The 19,836-nt window shown below is 41.4% G+C and overlaps 2 long non-coding RNA genes across 11 annotated transcripts; one reads left to right on the top strand and one right to left on the bottom strand.

The window, feature by feature from the left end:
- The first annotated feature begins 1,454 nt into the window (after positions 1-1,454).
- On the top strand, positions 1,455-9,094 carry LOC123622684. 2 transcript variants are annotated; one of them, XR_006729600.1, is made up of 5 exons: positions 1,455-1,638; positions 2,308-2,380; positions 3,377-3,502; positions 5,977-6,070; positions 8,577-9,094. It is a non-coding gene; the product is annotated as an uncharacterized LOC123622684 (long non-coding RNA). The 2 variants fall into 2 exon arrangements; XR_006729599.1 differs by lacking the exon at positions 8,577-9,094 and having other exon boundaries at positions 5,977-6,093.
- Positions 9,095-13,105: 4,011 nt separating this feature from the next.
- Positions 13,106-18,907, bottom strand: LOC123622675. Of its 9 annotated transcripts, XR_006729583.1 has the most exons (7): positions 17,798-18,907; positions 16,634-16,706; positions 15,874-15,991; positions 15,397-15,612; positions 14,732-14,838; positions 14,001-14,171; positions 13,106-13,603 (listed from the first exon to the last, which is right to left on the bottom strand). It is a non-coding gene; the product is annotated as an uncharacterized LOC123622675 (long non-coding RNA). The 9 variants fall into 9 exon arrangements; XR_006729584.1 differs by lacking the exon at positions 14,732-14,838 and having other exon boundaries at positions 17,798-18,904; XR_006729586.1 differs by lacking the exon at positions 14,001-14,171 and having other exon boundaries at positions 17,798-18,902.
- Between the last annotated feature and the right edge of the window lie 929 nt (positions 18,908-19,836).

Below are 19,836 nucleotides of genomic sequence, written 5' to 3'. Positions count from 1 at the left end.
AAGTTTTGAAAGCCTGGAAAGTTTCTTAGTAAAAAACAGACACAAAACACTTATAAATAATGATAATATCTATTCTTGTTATTTTTGAATGGCAATGGCTTAAGGACAAAATATATATCCTCCAGTTGCCCTCAGAGGAGATATATATATATATGCATGCACATACAGTATGTTCAAAATTATACAACACAAATAAATATGTATGTGTGTGTATATGTATGTGAATATGTGTATATTCATCTATTTCAATTGTTAATCAATTGTTAATATGTGTTGATAGAGAAAAAACAATAAAACAATTCATGTTTTTTTTATTCTCTAGTTCTTTTTTTCTGTCTGGAAAAGGTTATTTTAATTAAAGATGATATTTAATATAAATATTATATAATTTCATTTATAATATATAAACTATGTTTTATGATATATAACATTTATATTTAATATGAAGACACTTAATTTAAATAATTATATAAGATACGATAATTAGAGACATGAAAATATGTATACAAGAAACTAGATATGATTTCCTTCTTATTTAAGAAATTAATAGTTTATCCACAGGACAAATTTAATATGATATATATGTATTATTTAATATACTGATTAGTTAATTATTTGTTAAAACCATAGGGAATTTTTATTATTACCAATTTTTATATTTATATATCTGTGTATGTCTAAACATATAAGTCCTTTACTTTAAATTATTATATAAATACTTATAAAGCAGAAACAAAATGAGTGACATTTTTATTTAAAATGACTGGGCTATTTTATGCTTATGTGGAAGTTTCTTCTTGTAATTCTGTTAAATTTTGGTTATTGTTTTTTACACTCCTAAATCAGTTTTTAAAAAGAAGTCTTGTTTGCTTTTCATAATTTATTTTCAATTACAATTGTTACAGTGTTTTTAAAATGTATGAAATTATTTCTGACATTAGTTATGATTTATATCATGTCTTCTGTAACTACTATTTTTTGTTTTAGCTTTCCAAAATTCAAAACAGTAATTTTGTTCTACAAAACAAAGGAAAATAGGAATAATTAGGTTTGTTAAAACTCTTTAGGTTTTAAATAATTCAAAACTGTTATGAGAGCCATTGTCCTTCAACCTTGGTATTTAAAAACAACAAAAAAGTAAGTTTTACTTCCCTCTGTGCAAAAATTAAAGTGCTCCAAACCTGGCAAATCCAAAAGAGAGTTGATATTAGGTTAATTATATATTAGTAAAACATATTAATAGAAGTATGTTTTAATAACTGTGTACTTTTCAAGTTAAAAGAAGCATGCTGCTATTTAAACATAAATACTGAAATATAAACTATCAGATTTTTCTCTAGGATTCTAGGCTCACAAATCCTTTTTCATGTTTTGTTCATGAAAACTCTGACCAAGTGCTGACTCAAGTATGTGGGAATCATTAGAGACCTACTGCTTATTTCAGTATTTTGTTAGATCTAGTGGCCAAGCCATATCCACCTTGTTTGGGATCTATAACAGCAATAGAAAAATGTATGAAAACTTCCATTGATTTAGTTCCAGAGTTTCTACTACACTTACTGGTTCCTATCCTCCACAGACTCTTTTACTGGCAGTCACCTGGCATCCTGTGAAATATTACTGCTTTCGTCTTCAAAGGTCTCTATTCATTGCTGCTTCACTCTGAATCCAGCCACCCTTCATTCATCACCTAAAGAAAGAACCCAACAATTACTTGCCAGAATTTTGGGAACTATTCACAATAATTTAAACCTTATAGACAAAACAACCTTGATTTTAATGTGGTTTTATGTGGTTAATAATTTAAAAAAACTAAAAATTATGAAGCTGAGTATGCTATAAGAAACTTAAATCAGGCCTTGAAATATAAGCTTCTCACAGAAATAAAATAATTCCAGATGGTTGCATTAATTGCCATCATTCAGATATATCAATTGCCAAAAGATAAAGAAAGAAATATTTATTGTTGTGGTAGGTATGATTTTAGGTTAGTTCATGACTATGAAATGCTTTAGAAACAAAAAGATGTCCTATTATAAGATGGTGAATTAAAAGCCCTAGTATTTCTATAGGCCATGCTCCCTAGACAAGCAGCTGATTAGCAAATCACAGAAATGGTAGAGGTCATTGATTTACATCCAGAAACCTGACTTTAGCTTGGTCAAAAGGAGACACTAAGAAGAGAGAAGCAAACTCTAATATTTGGAAACTCACCTAGCACTGTTAAGATTTGGTGTTGCTAGGAGTAGACCAGGTATTCATAGCAAGGTGATAATATTTTTCTGCTTAATGTAAATAATTCCGCAGAGCACTAGCTTCAGAAGAGGCCGCACAGTGATTGTGGTGGATCAAGAGAAAAAGAACAACTCTCTACAGTCAGGTTTGTATGAACTAAAATAAAATCTTAAGCCCCCCAGCTGTGATGGAATGGACGCCCTCTTGGCAAAGGGCACTGCAGAAATAACCTAAGGCTCAGATACTGGCTATGAAACGGTAGGTGCTCCTTTATCCTTTTGGAGACATCATACTTTATGACAGTGAGACACCAAATCATGAGCAGACCTAAGGCTATAGAAGGAAAATAGCCTAAAACAAACCTATATGCCTTCAATTTACATAAGAGACCTCTTGAGTTTCAGTAAACATCCAATGGCTTATCTCTCATTAACAGATTTCTTTTTATTTTTATTTTTTTATATTTTTTATACTTTAAGACAGAATCTCACTCTGTTGCTCAGGCTAGAGTGCCATGGCGTCAGCCTAGCTCACAGCAACCTCAAACTCCTGGGTTCAAGCAATCCTCCTGCCTTAGCTTCCCGAGTAGCTGGGACTACAGGCATGCGCCACCATGCCCGGCTAATTTTTCTATATATATTTTTAGCTGTCCAGATAATTTCTTTCTATTTTTAGTAGAGATGGGGTCTCGCTCTTGCTCAGGCTGGTCTTGAACTCCTGAGCTCAAACAATCCACCCACCTTTGGCCTCCCAGAGTGCTAGGATTACAGGCGTGAGCCACCGAATCTGGGCAACAGATTTCTTAAGTTAAGAAATTCCAAGACTTAAGACAAAGCTTCATACTTTAACCAGTTACAAGTCAAAGAAACTGTAAGTGCACATATAACATATAAGAACACACTTTAAGATGTCCTGCCATTTCAGGGAAAACAATACATGCCCTCCACATACTGACTTAGGGAGTTATTTGTAGTTCCTACCTGCATGAACCTATACAACCAAACTGCACCGCAGTAGTGTGGGCACATATTCTCAGGACCTCCTGAGGCCATGTGCTCCAGGTGAGCCAGTCATGCATGTTCAGATCAGAATAAACCTCTTTAATTATTTTAAAGAGTTTGGGTTCTTTTCTTTTCACAAGATGGTGCTCACACCTGAGGTTCAAAGAAGACTCAGGATTCCTTGAAGGAGGAGCCCAAAATCAGCAACAGGTAGCAGCACAGCATCCAAAGCCACCCACCTCCAAGCTTTCCCTTGGGCTGAACTGGTAAGTCCTCCTGTGTCCCCAGACCTCACAATCTTGGTTGATGGTCCTGGTATATTCTGAGCCGTGGATACTTTTTCTAGGAAGCTGTTTTGATGGATCCTAATTTTGACTTGGAGGTGCACTCTGAAGGGTCTTCTCCATTCATTGCCTCTTCCTCACCAAATTTCTCTGAATTGGCCTTTCTGGGCCTTTGTGAAATGAAAGAGGAAACTGAACTGTCCCATTTGTAGACAAATAAGAGTCTCAGTTGCTCAGCTCTGAAGAGAAAGGGCATTTTCCTCCTCCCAGCCAAAGGGAAACCTGGGTGACTGCAGGTGCAAGTGGGAGTGCTTGGGGTGACTGCCCCCGGTCGGACATGTCCCTGCAGGGAATCCCCAACAAAATTAATTAAAAGAAGGATCAGCCTGGAAATGCACATAAGAGCTGATCACTTGGCATTTTGAGCCTTCTCAGAGGTGTTAGAGCCCTGGAGAGAGAACCTGAGACACGGGTGAGAGGCAGCAACCAACTCAGTGGTGAAACCCTGTGCGGTCCTGCCCACAATCAGCACATTCTGATCCACTACACTGACCCCTAGACCGCTGTTCGGTTGCTTCCTGTAAAGAAAAATGGGAAGCCAATCCTCTACAAGTGAGAAAAGGCAAGGAGAATGATCCTATCTGGGCACCCCGGTCGCATTCCGGCAACTCTACTCACAAGTGTGTGTGTAAATGGCAAGATTCAAAGGCGTGCCAGGTACGCTAGGACTGCAGCTGGTTAGGGCCAATTCTTGTGCACATGTTTTAACTGAAGGGCAAATTGCATCCATGAAAATTCAGAGCTCAAGTGCTCGACCTGCCTCTATGAATTTAAAATGTCCAGTCTTTCAAGCTCTCTGTCTCTGTTGTCTGTTCTGTCAACTCTCAACCTGCTAAGTTTTCCTGTTGCTCTTGAGGTGGACTCAAAGTTTATGCTATTTGTCATTCAAAGCTACTTGGAGATCTTACAGTGAGTTCAAGCTAAAACACAAAGATTGAGCACTCTTTTTCCTCTAAGGAAAAGAAAGAAAAAAAGGATAAAAGGGTCTTTTTAAAATCAGACTGCCACCAAACTCTTTTATCCAACACTTTGGTCCATAGGCTTAATTAGCTTAACTCTCACGGCCATGAAAATTCAAACATATGAAAGAGACCAGTTTTGTCAGAGGTAATTCTGGTCCAGTGATGTTTTGTAAACCGGGGAGTTTCTATCAGAACCTCATGGCTAGAATTGTGAGGTTAAAGGTGATGGAACATTGTGTGTGTGTGTACGTGTGTGTATGTTTATATGTGTGCATGTGTTTAGATTTATTTGTGGATATCCATGTAGTATGTGTTGTGTTTACATGATGCCAGACTGGTTTATACATAAGGCAGCACTCCTAACTTACTTAAAAAGAAGCAAGATTACTCTGTATTTCCTATGAATTTAGTAAACTTTGGTAAATGAATTGGCTTATTTAAACAGGGTAAGTATGAATGGTGAAGTGAAAGTGAAAATTTTTTCAAATTGTGAGCATACATTTTTATGTATGCTCCTGGACAGTTTGATGTGTTTAAAGTGTCAGTTTTTAGCACAAAAATCTTACAACTCTAAACCTATCCTAAAGCAAAATGGTCTGTGTTTGTATCATTTCTGATAAGTTAGGGATATTTAATGTTAGTCTCACAATAACAGCAAAATCTCCTGCCTTATGAACAAAACTGCCCATGTGTTTAATGTTCTTAAGTATCTAAAAAGGGAGACAGGCTGAACTAAAATAAATGGTCAGAAAATTAACATAATGGAAACATGAAGCACATAGGAGCACAGAAAGACATACTTATGGTCAAAAGCTTATGAAGTTATTATGGTTTTGGCCATTGAATCCTAGATACGATGTATTTTCTTCCCCTGATTTCAATGTCTCTGCAAAGGTACACATAAAATGTGTTTCTAACTCCCTCTTTCTATCATTTGATATGAACGTTACCATTAGGGATTTGAAGCTGTGGTTACAAGGGCTTAAACTGGCAGCTTCAGTTTTCCCTTTGGTCTTATCCACTGTTCATTTGTCCAACTCTTACTAGCTAGGACGTTATGTGTCCACTGCACAGACACAGCACAGTTTCTGCTTAGGAGAACAAATCCCTAAGCTGTTAAATTTTATATAATACTTTATTTTAGGATAAACACAATGGTTATTACAATACAAAGAGAATCTCCAAACAGTATCCTTAAACCCACCGGTAACCTGTAATACCCCCCTTTGACATGTCATGCCTTTTGGGGCAAAACCAATGTATACCTTCTGTATACTGAATTATGGGCAAACCCTGCCCTTCTGAAAGGTATAAAGCCAAGATGTAACCCAATCAGAGTGAGAGCACTCGCTGAAAACCTCTTGCCTGTGATTTTCCGGTCCATGGTCACACGTACTCAGCTCAGGATAAACCTCTTTCATTTACTTTTCCGAGTTTGGGTTCCTGTCTGTTCACAAGATGATGTCAACCTGTGTGGCACCCAGAAGACTCACCAACCCCTGAGAGAGTAGCCAACCATGAGTGCCAGGTAAAGGCATGGCCCCCTCGGGTGCTCACCCTGCTTCAAGATTTCACTTGGTCTGAACAGGTTAGTTCTCTTGAGACTGCACGGCCCTCACGATCTTGGTTGATGGTCATGGATTTTTCTGATCTGTCAATACTTTTACTGGGAAGTAGTTTTGAGGGGTCCTAATTTTGACATGGTGATGAACTCAAAAAGGTCTTCTCCATTCATGGCCTCTTCCTCCCCAAATTTCTCTGAATTGGCTTTTCTGGGCCGTTATAAAAGGAAAGAGGAAACTGAACTGTCCCGTTTGTAGACAAATGAGAGACTGAGTTGCTGAGCTCCAAAGAGAAAGGGCATTTTCCTCCTCCCGGCCAAAGGCACGCCTGGGTGACTGTGGGTACAAGTGGGAGTGCTTGGGGGGACTGCCCCTGGTGTGACGTGTCCCTGCAGGGAATCCCCAACAAAATTATTTAAAAGAAGGCTCATCCAGGAAACGCACATGAGAGCTGATCACTCGGCATTTTGAGCCCTCTCGGTGGTGTTAGACCCCTGGAGACAGAACCTCAGACACAGGTGAGAGGCGGGAACCGACTCAGTGGTGAAACCTTGTGTGGACCACCCACAATATCTATCTGTGTCATAAAGAAACTCACAGTAAATTGTTAGGGTACAATCCATGTTAGTCATGTGTTCAAGAATTCACAGATATTTCTGTATTGCATTCCTTTCTTTCTTATTCTTGTCTGGTTTTTATGGAGAAATAATGTTTTAATTGCTAATGGAGACCTATGAGTCACAGCCAAGATGCAGCCAAATATGGGATCCTTAAATTAACTACTTTACTTCACCTACCTATGCATGTATACATACTAGGTGTTTGTCTAAGCAAACAGTTACAGAAATTGCAAAAATTTCCTAACAGCGAAGTGTTACCTAGCTAGCAATTGCTTAAAACAACAAAATATGCAAAGATTTGTAGTTAGATTAAAATATAATTTTAAGATCCATGGAAAAAAATTGTTTGTAAGACTGATTACATCTTCTTCCATCTGTATAGCTATATTTCCTTGTGTCTATATATGTTATGTATATAATATTTTGCTACCACAAAGGTACTTTAATTGATTATCTTAGAAATAATTGCTACATCAAATATTTTTCTAGAAAATAGAAACTAATTGAAATGCTTTTTTAGAGTATGTGACTTTAATAGTACAATAATTGACCTCTGCTCAACTTTTTTTTTTTAATTCCATTTCACTCTACTTCACAATTTCTGTTACATTCACCTACACAGTGAGACTATTAACATGGACCTGAGTACTCAGAGATACTGTGAATGTCCTTCAGTATTCTCTCAAATTGTCACAGCTGATTCATACTTTGACGTTTAGCCGGGGATCCATTCTTTTTCCTTACTTGTTCAGCATATGGACAATGTTTTACTCCATAAACCAGGTGTCCTCTTAGACATCCTCATTCTTTGAAAGTCTCTGACTGAGTGACGCCATAAAGCCTCTAGGTCCAAACTCCAGAGGGTACATGCAACTGTTACTTAGTTTTAACATAAAATATTTCTGGGCACTCAAAAGCTCACCCAAAAATTCCTTGAGTCAATTTTGTTATAGCCCTCATTAGAGATTATATATTGGTAAAAGGAAATTTTGCCACTATTTACACAGACTCCAAAGATGCCTGTGGAGGCAGGGATATTCTATTGCCAGGGTGTCTGGAAACTGTTGGGATTTAAGTGAACAATTTGATACCGGGACTAGCTATATGCAGACACTGACTAATATGCTTGAAACATATCATCAGCAGGTGAAAGGAGCATGGCTTCCACCAACTGATATGCTCTGCCATCCTTTTTGACCAAGAGAGTCTGTATACATCAAAATTTTTAGAGAAACACATGTACTATCATCTCTCCGGGCAGGCCCCTTTGAAGTACTGTTAACTACCTACATGGCCATCAAAATAAAAGAAAAATTTTCCCGGATTCATGCGAGCTACACCAAAGTGCACTGAGACAGTAGGAAGATCACCCCTACAGTGACCTGAAAGCAAGGATTTCCAGGGCTAATTCCCGGGCCCCTGAAGCAGACATCACATCAAAAAGTAGACAGGTTTCTCCCAAGATCTTAGATCAAGAAACCACATCTTCTATCTAACAACTCCTTTTTTTGTGTTTTTTTTTTCTCTTTTTTCCCCTCCCCTCAAGAAGGGTTCTTCATAAACCCTTTTTCTTTTGAGCCTCCCTGTTCGAGGATTGCACATGGGAAGCTGAGTGGGGATTGCCTCAACCTATCCCAATTTCCCTTTTAATCTTCCACTATGACTTTTCTTTCAAACTATGACTCACTCTTACTAACTCTTACTGTTTTTCCAGCAGGTCAGACACAGACCCAGCATCCCTTTGCACCAGTTTTTCAAACCCTGGCCACACTAACTAATCAATCCAATTGCTAGTTATGCCACCATGTAAATCATACAAAGGAACTTGAACTCATTTTTGTTTCTGCCAAAGTGAGTGCCTGGTGGGACTGGTCTGGAAGATGGAGATATGACAAGCAGTGGCATCCACAGCCAAAGAAAACATGTTATGGTACTGCTGCTGTTGGTGAGTAACTGAACACAGAAAAAGTGTCTTTTTCTCAGGTAAAGTCACTAGAAAGAAAATTTTTATCTCTTCTGGGTGACATTCTAGGGCAATATTGTGATCAATGGTTTGATTCCACAGAAGGCATTCTTGCACCTCTTAGATGATGTTGACACTACCCCTCATGATGTCAATGCTTGCTAAATGATAAGATGTTCTGGATGGCTCGCAAGCCAGGCCTCTGCAGCTTGCTCCCTTTGCTAAGTTGACGGACACTAATGATTACATATGGACAGACCAAAAGTCTGGACTGACTTGGTTTCGTGACAAAACCAAGCCCTGTATCTGCCAGAACTGGACCAAAGGCCTTTTGTATCAAATATTTCACAACCTGTTTTGTTCTCACAGACTGGCAGGGACACATGGAGATGAAACTGTCCATATTAAAGTACTGTGAAGCCACAAAGTATAAATAGTAATCCAGGTCTCATTTTTATAGAAGTACAGATACAGACAGAAATCAAAGAGCCATTGTTCCCTAACTTCCTTGCTGCTGCAAAGGGTTACTACTTAATTGCACTACTTGTGCCTCCCTGACAGGCACCAGATATGTGACTCCCCCCACTATTTCTATAGATAAAATTGCTATTGTAAATCCCAAGACTTTGACTCCATTGCTGTTTAAGTCTTAAGACTGGTCTTTGAGGTGTTTTTCAAACTCTGCATCCTGGAGACCTGCTGACACCAACCAGACCCGTGCACAGATGTGGGAATGGATCCAACAGCCTCGAAAGCCCCTACCCAGGAAACCTACCAACTGAGAAGATAATTTTTGCATTCCAACCCTATGAGCTCATCCCTCACCCATCAGCAGACCCCATTCCCTAGCCCTTTGCTCACCAAAGTCCCTTTAAAAACCTTTTCTCCCAAATGATTGAGGAAGATGAATTTGAGAAATTACTCCCCTCTCCTCGCATGGTGCCTGTGATAATAAAACTGTTTCTCTGCTGTAACCCCTGCTGGCTCAGTGTGTTGATCTCCTCTTGAGCAGCAGGCAGTGAACCTGCTCGGGCTGTAACAGATACTGGAGATGTAGAAGTGCCAACGAGAAAGAGCAAGTACAGCAAACTCCACACTGGGAGTCACAGGTTCCAAACTGACCCTCTCGGAAAATAACACTGGTATTTTAGTTCTTAGGAGAACTCTTATGGTTTCAGCCTTCTCACATGTTTCAGTCACATTTTCACAGTGAAGTGTTTTCTGTACAATCCAGTATATTGATAACTGAGTCAAACTGCTTTGCCCAAAATTTGGTTGACAGCCTTTATGAGACGGCCTACTTAGGAAAATCTTAACCTTATCCCATTTTGTTAGAAAAATGATTTAGGTCCAACTGGTTTTTATAAACTGGTGAGTTTATATGTTTTAATATCCCATGACTAAAATCCTAAAATGAAAACTGTAAGACCTTTTTTATGTGTATATGTATATATATATATACACACTATATATATATATATTTAGACGTATTGGTGCATATACACATGCATTATGTCATATGTAATGTCTACATAATAAAATCTTGTGTAGTCAGCAAGAAATCTCTTCAAAAGTTGTATTTTGATTGGTTTAAATAAATGAACACTCATAAAATATTTAGTAATTAAATTAAATTATTTTTAGTTCATATGACAAGAAAAGTTTGGCAAATTAATTGGTTTAAAAATTAATGATTACATAAAATTAGAAATGTCTTTAAAGTTGTCAACATACTTTCTTGCCTGGTTTACCGGCTTACTGGTGAAGGTTTTTGCATCCATGTAACTTTCTGTACTGCTTTCAAAGTCTTTTGATTATCACTTTGGTTAGATGAATGACTACTATTTTACAGTGTTCTCTGATTTTGTTTTGGTCAAATGTTTTGAGCCCTTTAACATCTTTGACAAACCTCCCCTAAATTGAATTCTAACTTAAGCATCTTTAACCTAGAATTAATTATGAAAATTTCCAGTTGGGTCCCTGGAAAGATTCAAAATATATATCTCTCATCTTAAAAGGATATTAAATGATTAGACTCATTGGATAAATTGTATAAGAAACATGGTCCAATGATAAGTGACACTAGATCTTACTTAGTTTCATTTATTGGTATGCTGTTGATATGAATGTTTCAAAAACATCATTTCTACAAGCATGTAAGTTTATAGAAGTTTAATATATTATCAGTCATAATTCTGGTTACTATCTGTCATAGATATAGTGACGTTTCCTTGTTGACTGTAAACTTTCATCAGATTTTTAAAATCTCTAAAAATCATTTATACTCAGATTCATGAAACAGACTCCAACAAACACTCTTACATACAGGTTTCTGATAACTTTAAGGACAATTGACTAAACAAAAATTTCCGGAACTCTGCTAAAGAAATGGGTGGATTCATGATACTACTAATGGAGATTAAGCAGAACAAATGTTGACTATATGACATTGAATACCTGATAAAATCATGTCCGTATGACTTTTATTTAAAACATTTTTGTTTGTCTACTTGAAATGTTTGTTTTCCAGATTTATTACCAAAGCTTTGACTAAAATATCATATTTGAAAATATGCATACAATGCCTGACTTCAAAGGTCCCTAGACTTAAAAAAAGTAAATAAAAACTCACTTTCTGTCAGAGCCAGCATCCTTACAACAGTAAATAAAACCTGAAGTCTGCCTTGGTTTGGCTTCCCAGCCTTAAGAAGTTATTAAACCTGAGGTTTCTATGTGATCAATATAGAGAAAAAAAAGTTATACTTCTAAAAAAAAACAGGTATAATACATTCATTATTTGACTGTAGCTCTGTATACTATTTTCTTAATTTTTTCGGGTTCTTCTCATCCAAATTTCTTACAAAAAATTACAAAAAGGCAAACTTCTTTGTGCCTTAACCCCTATAAGTTGAAACTAGATAAATTTCAAGAAACAAGTCTGTGGGTAATGTATGGGCCACACAGAAATTCACCAAACTATCTGATGCTATAGCCAGAGACATGGAAATGTAAACCAGGACAAGTTGAACTTCCCATGCTATAAACGGCTTTTCCTAAGTGGTTGAAGCAAGACTCCATATAATAATTCTCACCACGTATGTCTGGACTTTTTAATATGTTCAGCTGATTACCTTTAAAATTAGTTTCATGGTTTAAAGCTATTATTCAAACTGGGCTTATTATGCCATTCTGATTTTAACTTTGTTCTTATTGTCTGCCTAATCTCTGTAAATCCAGCTCTCTTCACAACATAATTTGCCTAAATGCTTCAAGATAATTTCTGATGCCTGTGGAACTGATAAGATGGAACTTGATGCTGGAATCCAAACAGCTGTGCTCAGAGAACATGTTTCCTTCTGGCCTCTTTGTTACTGTAATGTGTCCTGGGTCCCTGACAGGGTCTCATACTTTCCCCTGACTTGGGACGGAGACCACCAGGACAGGTTCATTTTCGCACCTGTCAGGTGCCAAGGGACAGGGTTTGGCACTCAGTTTTGTACCATTTTCTGCACAATTTCCCACGTGCCTTTGTGGCACCCCGACATGACTGTGTGATCTCTGGGTTAGAAGCTATGTCTTTACAGTCAATTACATTCTTAAAGCCTTCATGGGTCCCTTATTACCCTGTGGGTGCAAAGCAGTGTTTTCAGGGTATATGTGCGTGTCTGTTAGAGTATGCATGTCTGTGTTTGTGACTGTGTCTGTGTGTGTGTCTGAATGTTGGTTTGCGTCTATATGTGCACGTGTGTGAGCGTGTCTGTGTGTGTGAGAGAGGGACGCCAAGGTGAATGAGACACACCCTGCTTTGAGGAGCTCCGACTGGAAGACAGGGCCATCCAGGGCACAGGTGACTGTGGTGGGAAGCAGACATGTGGTGGAGACGGGGTAGAAATCTGGGAAGGGGTGGGAAAAAGCTCCGTGGAGTGACGGGCCTCTGGGCTGGGTCTTAGAGGTGAAGCACATCTCACCTGGGCACAGCGCAGGGGGACAGGCCTTCTGAGGAGGGAACTGCTGGAGCCAGGCTCAGACGGCAGGGCCAGGTGTGTCCAGGGTCAGGGAACTCCAGTTTGACTGGGTGTTCCCAGAGTCTCCTTTGGTACTGGGACATCTGATGTGGTCACGAGGCCCAGGCCACAGACCGAACCCTCCTCTGTGTCCAGGAGGTCGGCAGGAGTCAGGAGGGGACATGGCTGTTTGGACTCCCTACAAGCCACACTGGGGGCCCAGGAGACTCAGCTGTGAGGTGTGATGGAAGATGGGGCATGGATGTGCTCTGGCTGCACCTATGTTCTCAGGGCCCCCCGCCAAGCACTTCTCACCCCTCAAGCCAGGGGCCCCAACTGAAGTTTTGGGGGGAAGCCACAGCCCACAGCTGAGTGAAAAAACTGGGCATAGACTCTGATAGGAGCACACCCTGATTTTGTCAACCCATGTCAGTTTATTTTCCCTCACCCCAGAAAGTTCAAGGCAGAATTGAGCACAAGCTGAGGTCCAGGCTCTGAAAGAAATCCAGGTGTTTCCCTTTAGGAGCACGTCGTAAAACCAGCACACACTCCGGGCCCCAGATGCCCACTCCTTCCTACCAGGGGAGCCCGTTCATGTTCTCGGTGAGAAGGCACCTCCCGGAGGTGGCCACCATGCAGCATCTGATGTGACTCAGTGCCCCTTAGGCCGCTGTGTCAGCTGGGCCAGCTCCCTCCCATGCTCAAACTGCTGTTGGCCGCCTCATGGAGCAGGGACAGCTCCCACTCCAGGTCTTCAATCCTCTGAGCCAGGTGGACTCTTCTCACCTCCAGCTCCAGGGCCTAGTGGCTCTTCAGGGCCCAGGGTCCCAGCTTCTCTCCATCTGGGCCACTTGTCTCCAGTGGATGAAGTTTATCTTCCTGCCACTCACAAGGGGAGATGCTGGGAGACACCTGGGAATGACAGATGCACAACATGGACAGGTGACCCCTGAACACTCTCAGCTCACTCTATTCTGAGCCCTCTCTGTGGTCTTGGCCCTGACTTTTGTCATTTAGACACTCTCTAGGCACCAACATCCACCCCAAACATGGGAATATGCCAGTGAGCTCCCTCCAGGGACTGACCTCATGATTAACAAATGAAGACACAGTGTTCACAAGTTTCTGTCACCACAGGAATGCACAACAGTGGCCAACTATATCATTATACAATTGTCATGTTTAATAATTTAGAATGATTATTGAATAATTAAATCTCAGCATATTTTATAATCCCTCATCTAATCCTAATTTTCCCTTCCTTAAAACCAGGGATATTTGTATAGAATGTATTTTTAAGGATGATCACCTGTTACTTTGTCCTCACCAAGTCATGCTCTTCTGGCCCCTCAGTGCAGCTGAGGACAGGCTGCTGCACCTACCTAGTCCCTCTGCTGTCGAGCTACCTTCACGACTGCCCGTCTGAGGTGGACGGAGGGCGGGTTCACAGAGGAACTGACCCCTCAGCTTAGAGCAAACGCTGTGGAGGAAGTCCAGATAAAGCTCAGGGCAAGAATGATTGGTGCGATGAGATGACAGGAAGCCAGCATCTGCATTTGGGTTTCCCGAGGGGACCCACCTCTGGGGCTCAGGGACCCTGGAAGGCCGTGAGAGACACAGTTCCCGCAGCCTCACTGGGAGGGGCATCTGTGCCTCTCGTGGCCAGTCCTTGGGCCCCAGCCTGCCTTGTCTGCTCACAAGAGAAATGTCCCCTCAGCTGTTTGTGGACACAGGTGCCCTTTCTTATCATTTCTGTACTAAGAGAGAGGTCAGTTTGACCAAGAAGAGTTGATATTCCAGATCTTCAGACATCAAGACCCAGATACCCACGATGTTCTCCTGAAACTCTCCATATTGAGGGACCAACCTGACTTTCCCTGCTGAGTAAGAATGAGAAGAAAACCTGCCCCTTGGCCCGGACTCCTGGGGTCACCATGGCAGAGGGTGTTCCCTGGCAGGGGAAGAGGGGATTCTGTGGTATTTCAAGGTATCCCAGCCCAGACGCCCACACTGGGAAGGCGGATGTGAGAAGGTGCCTACCCATGCCCCTCCGCCACCCAGGGTGCTTCGCTAATTTTAGCATGCAGGGACGAGGCTGGGACAAGTGAGGCACTGGGCTTCGGTGTGAAAGTCCAGAGGTCCAGGGTCTAGAAGAGAGGATTAAACATGACCCGATAGCAAATTGGGGACATGACACACAGAGATAAATGACATAAAAGGTGTCAGAAACTACGAAAACAATCAAACTGGTGAACTAACACCCAAAGACTGGCTGTCAGCTTTAGCAAATAAAGTTGGCTTTTTTGCTTTACTTTTTCTTTCTTTTTTTTTTTTTTTGAGACAGAGTCTCGCTTTGTTGCCCGGGCTAGAGTGAGTGCCGTGGCGTCAGCCTAGCTCACAGCAACCTCAGACTTCTGAGCTTAAGCGATCCTCCTGCCTCAGCCTCCCGAGTAGCTGGGACTACAGGCATGCGCCACCATGCCCGGCTAATTTTTTCTATAGAGATTTTTAGTTGGCCAGATAATTTCTTTCTATTTTTTTAGTAGTCACGGGGTCTCGCTCTCGCTGAGGCTGGTCTCGAACTCCTGACCTCGAGCAATCCACCCGCCTCAGCCTCCCAGAGTGCTAGGACTACAGACGTGAGCCACCGCGCCCGGCCTTGCTTTACTTTTTCTATATTTTTAAGGAAATAAAGTTATCTTGACCTCAGTGCAGACACAATGGCATGATCACTTCTATCTTTCATCCTCCTTTCTTCTCCATCCTTTCATGCGTCTGCAGCTAGGACAGGGAACAGCCTGGATGGAAGATGCATCTTGCAGAAAGCTCCTGGTCCCAGAGGTGTGCACTATTAATTAGGCTACATCTACAACAGCCATTGTTAGTGCTCCTTTTCCATGCCCGTCCTCAGTATTTTCAGGCTGTGAATTAATTTAGAGAGTTTCAACCTAATCTGACGGTGTGAGCTTCCCTGTCTCCAGCCCCAGCTCTAAGCTTTCCATTCATGAAACCAACAAAACAGAACCTGACTTTGACTGGCGGACATTCTGGTCAGAGCTGGCTATTGCAGTCCCAACACCTCTCTGTGGAAGGGGCCGTGACTCCATGGGTCCCACCCCCCTGGACACCTTAGGAGCTGAGATGCTCATCTGCTGGGCTTACCACAAATGTGGAGCATTCACCTGGGGGCAGTGGGTCTGGCTCATCCTCCTCTTTCTGGAGCTCCAGGGCTGGAGAAGAGAGCTGGAAGAACTCCTCATTCACCTCATGCACAGTGTCTTCCACATGCCGTATCTTTCCCTAGAAACAAGGAACATGTGGTCTTTATTACTTTCATTTGTATTCTAAGTTCATTGAAAATTTCTTGTGCTCCTACTCCATGATTGACAGCAGGGTCAGTGCAGGGCACACAGACTCAGAGTCAGGTGCTGCTCTCGGACAGCTGAGCGTCTGAAGGCAAGGGGAGCCAGACCTGCAGCCCAGCACAGCAAAGTAGTAAAGCTAATTGTAGAGAGATACACCAGGCACTGCAGGAGCAAAAAGCAAGACACCTAGTCCAGGAAGGATGGTCAGGGAGAGCTTTCTGGAGGAGGGAATGTCTCAGCTGAATATTAAAAGGTGGACAGGAGTTAGCAGGGTGGAGAGAAGGAGAAGAGCATTTTAGGCAAAGGGAGCAGCATTTGGGTAAACACAGGCATGAGAGAGTATAGGTAACATTGATCTATTTGTCCATCTATTCATTTGTCCACCCATTCGTTCATCCATCCATTCATCTAACCTTTCATAAATGAACTGAACCATCCATCTACCCATATATCCATCTAGCCACCCATCCACTCGGTTATTTGTCCACCCATATATCCACCCATCTATCCACCCACCCACCCATTCTCTACCCAGCTATCTATCTATGGTTCCATCCATAAATATAGAAAGACTTACTATGAACCCAGTGTGTATCAAGACAATGGTCAGTTATGGGACACTATTAGGGAACTTCCATGGAGTTTATAACCTGTGAAGAAAGGCAGACATATGGCAAGAAATTACATGCGAAGGGGGTTATGTGAGTGGATGTTTGGGTTGCAGTGGGGATTAATTAAAGTTCATTTGGCAGTGGCATAGAATTTGTCAGGAAAAGTGTCAAGAGATGATGCTAGAGAAATGAGGGTGGCGTGCTTTTCTTACATTGTGGGGTCATCTAAAGGCCAATTTGGTAGAACCTTTCTTATGAATAGAACCTTCATTTTCTTGGGAGGGTCAATTTGCCCAGCTGAAATATGATTTATCTCAGACTCTCCATAAGATAGAGATGATCATGTTGCTAGTTTTGGCCAAAAAGATGCAAAAGGCAGTATTGCCTGCCCCTAAATGATGGCTTTGTTGTCAGGCTGGCCTCATAAAATGACTGCCAGCAGCACGCATGCTGGCTACTCCTTCACATCCAACGGCAGAGCAAAGGCCAAGGCCCGTTGTTAGAACCGGTGGTTCTAAAACCATATGGTCTCAAGCTTCACTCTGACTGGGCCACCCCGATCCAATTCATCTAACTAGGAAAGTGCCATTCCCTGATTGACTTACATCTGCGTCAATCACTATGACAGGGAAATGGGATTATTTCAAGTGGTTTAGAGCAACCAGAGCCCTCCTCTGGATCTGAAGATGAGGTTTCCCCTTCTAAACACCATGGCTGTCGCTCGAGGGAACTGAAAATGGATGGTAGAACAACTTCAATGTTTGCTACAATTAAAAAAATAATTTTTAGCTATTTAGTGCAGTGTTCCTCGTTGCCTTTTTTTCATTTTAAAGTTATCACTTATTTTACTACATTAGACACTTTCCAAATAAAATATCATGCTTTAGCATCCACAGGCAGGCATAGCTTAGAGTGAATTAATGGAAGCCAAGACATTAGCAACAGTTTCAGAATATCCAGGTTAGCGGTCTTGTCTTCTCTCTCCAATTCCCCTGATTTTTCTCTCCCTCCATTTTCTCAATGATCTTTTGTTTTCCCTTTCCTTCCACTTATAATCCTGTTTTTCTCCTCTCAATATGACTTTTAACATATGCAAACATAAATGGATGTATAGTTAGACATTTGCCTACCTCCCACAAGTTTAGCTAAAGCCTCAAAGCTGTTGACACAGGCGACAATGTCCTCCCACAGAGGAACTACACATGCCCTCTCAGGAGTTATTCAGAGGAAGCCAAAATCATCCATTGCTCATGTCCCCGGCATCGTGTGAAAGAGAAAAATAGAGATTCATTAGAAAGAAAGTTCTACAGAGGTGAATTTATAGGTAGAGATGAGACAGGGATGGTCTCACCCCCCCAGAGCCAACTGGAAGACTTTCAAGTGACTCACTCACAGTGTGCAGGTGCTTGGCACAAGGGGGAGCTAGTATCTTATTCTCCAAATGGATATATCCCAAGAGCCACAGTCTAGGAGTTTGGAGGGTGAAACAGGCGAAGAAAGAAGAGAGTAAAAGAACAAATATTGCCCATCCTTCCCACCGCTGAACCTCAAGCTTTAGGGACAGGGTTGAGCTGGGCTGAGGGTGGAGAGCTTACAGGAAACCTTTAAGTTGTATGCAGGATGGAAAGTTGGACTGAACTGGGCTTTCTAATACCTGAAAACAGCACTCTTCAATAATATCCCCAAAAGGCCCCGCCGAAGCTTTTTTCAAGAATTGAGAAAGAAAAGTCCAAAAGAATACCATTTTAAGTTAGTTGTGGAAACATTCCTTAAAGTTTTACATTACCTGTTTAATGTGAAGAAAAAGGTGGTTTCCTAATTCTACCCTACTGAATTCAGTTATTTATTAAGCAGGAGGACTGGCTGCCTGAGCCCACAGAGAGATGGAGCTGAGCTTCTCTGGCTTGTGCCCTGGACACCAGCAGGGGAGGAAGCCCGGCACTGCTGGGCACAGAGCAGAACGTACGTAAACAGCTCACTGCCCCTGGGAAATGGCAAATATTTAGCACATATGAAATATTTCCATTTCAGAATTCTGACAAGCAGAATTGTAATATACAGAATACCCAAATTACTTCTGACTGGTAGAGCTGTGTAGAATAAAGTAGAATTTTTCCATTGAGTCTTTTGTCAAAACATGCAATTACCTTCCTCTAGGAAAAGAAATTCACTTGGGATCAATGAAATCAGCCTTAAGAGTGTAGAGAATGTATTTGAACAAAATTATTATTAGCCTAAAATGAATATGGATAAGTACCTGATAGAAAATAATCACCAAGGCCAGGCACGGTGGCTCACGCCTGTAATCCTAGCACTCTGGGAGGCCGAGGTGAGAGGACTGCTGGAGCTCAGGAGTTCAAGACCAGCTTGAGCAAGAGCCAGACCCTATCTGTACTAAAAATAGAAAAATTAACTGGGCATAGCGTCTGTAGTCCCAGCCACTCTGGAGGCTGCAGCAGGAGGATCGTTTGAGCTCAGGAGTTTGAGGCTGTGGTGAGCTATGATGAGGCCATTGCACTCTAGCCCAGGTGACAGAGAGAAACCCTGTCTCAAACAAAACAAACAAAAAAAACCCACATTACTCACTTGGTATGATTTATACTCAAAAAATCCCTATCAATTTGAATCCATTATATTTGAAATCTCCAAACAACTTTCAAATATTGAAAAAAGACACATGCCAGAGCTCCTGCCTAATAACTTCCAAAGTGGAGAGTTTATGGATAATTCATTCTAACATTCCGTAAGCAGGTAGCATAGCCGCGTACATTATGACGGTGGAAAACATAACAGGGAAAAGCCAGCGACAGCACTGCTTATTCACAGTCAGCACAGCAGTGGGCTGGAAACAGTTCTCTAGGTGACTCTCAGGGAGGCTCCAACCCGGCGGCGCTGGGTCAACGTGATTCCTTAACCCTGGCCCTTACAACTACACACCACTGTGATGCGCTCCGAAGCTGATTACAAAAACCTGACTGCTTGGGCACATCAAGTACTTGGGCGTCCTTTTATATTTTTCTCCCACGGAACACGAAGCCTGACACCTGAAACTCGTCTAACCTTGTTCGGGGGCTTTGGAGTTTTTATTACTTTTAAAGCCCACTGGGCATAGATTCAGTTTCGTGTGTGCTGTGTATGCAAGACCAACCCATCTCCCGCATGCACGGGG

Source organism: Lemur catta, chromosome 17 (genome assembly GCF_020740605.2).
Source record: "Lemur catta isolate mLemCat1 chromosome 17, mLemCat1.pri, whole genome shotgun sequence".
NCBI classification, from domain to species: Eukaryota; Metazoa; Chordata; class Mammalia; order Primates; family Lemuridae; genus Lemur; species Lemur catta.
The sequence above is the reverse complement of the archived record's forward strand: the minus strand, read 5'-3'. Positions and strand labels throughout refer to the sequence as shown.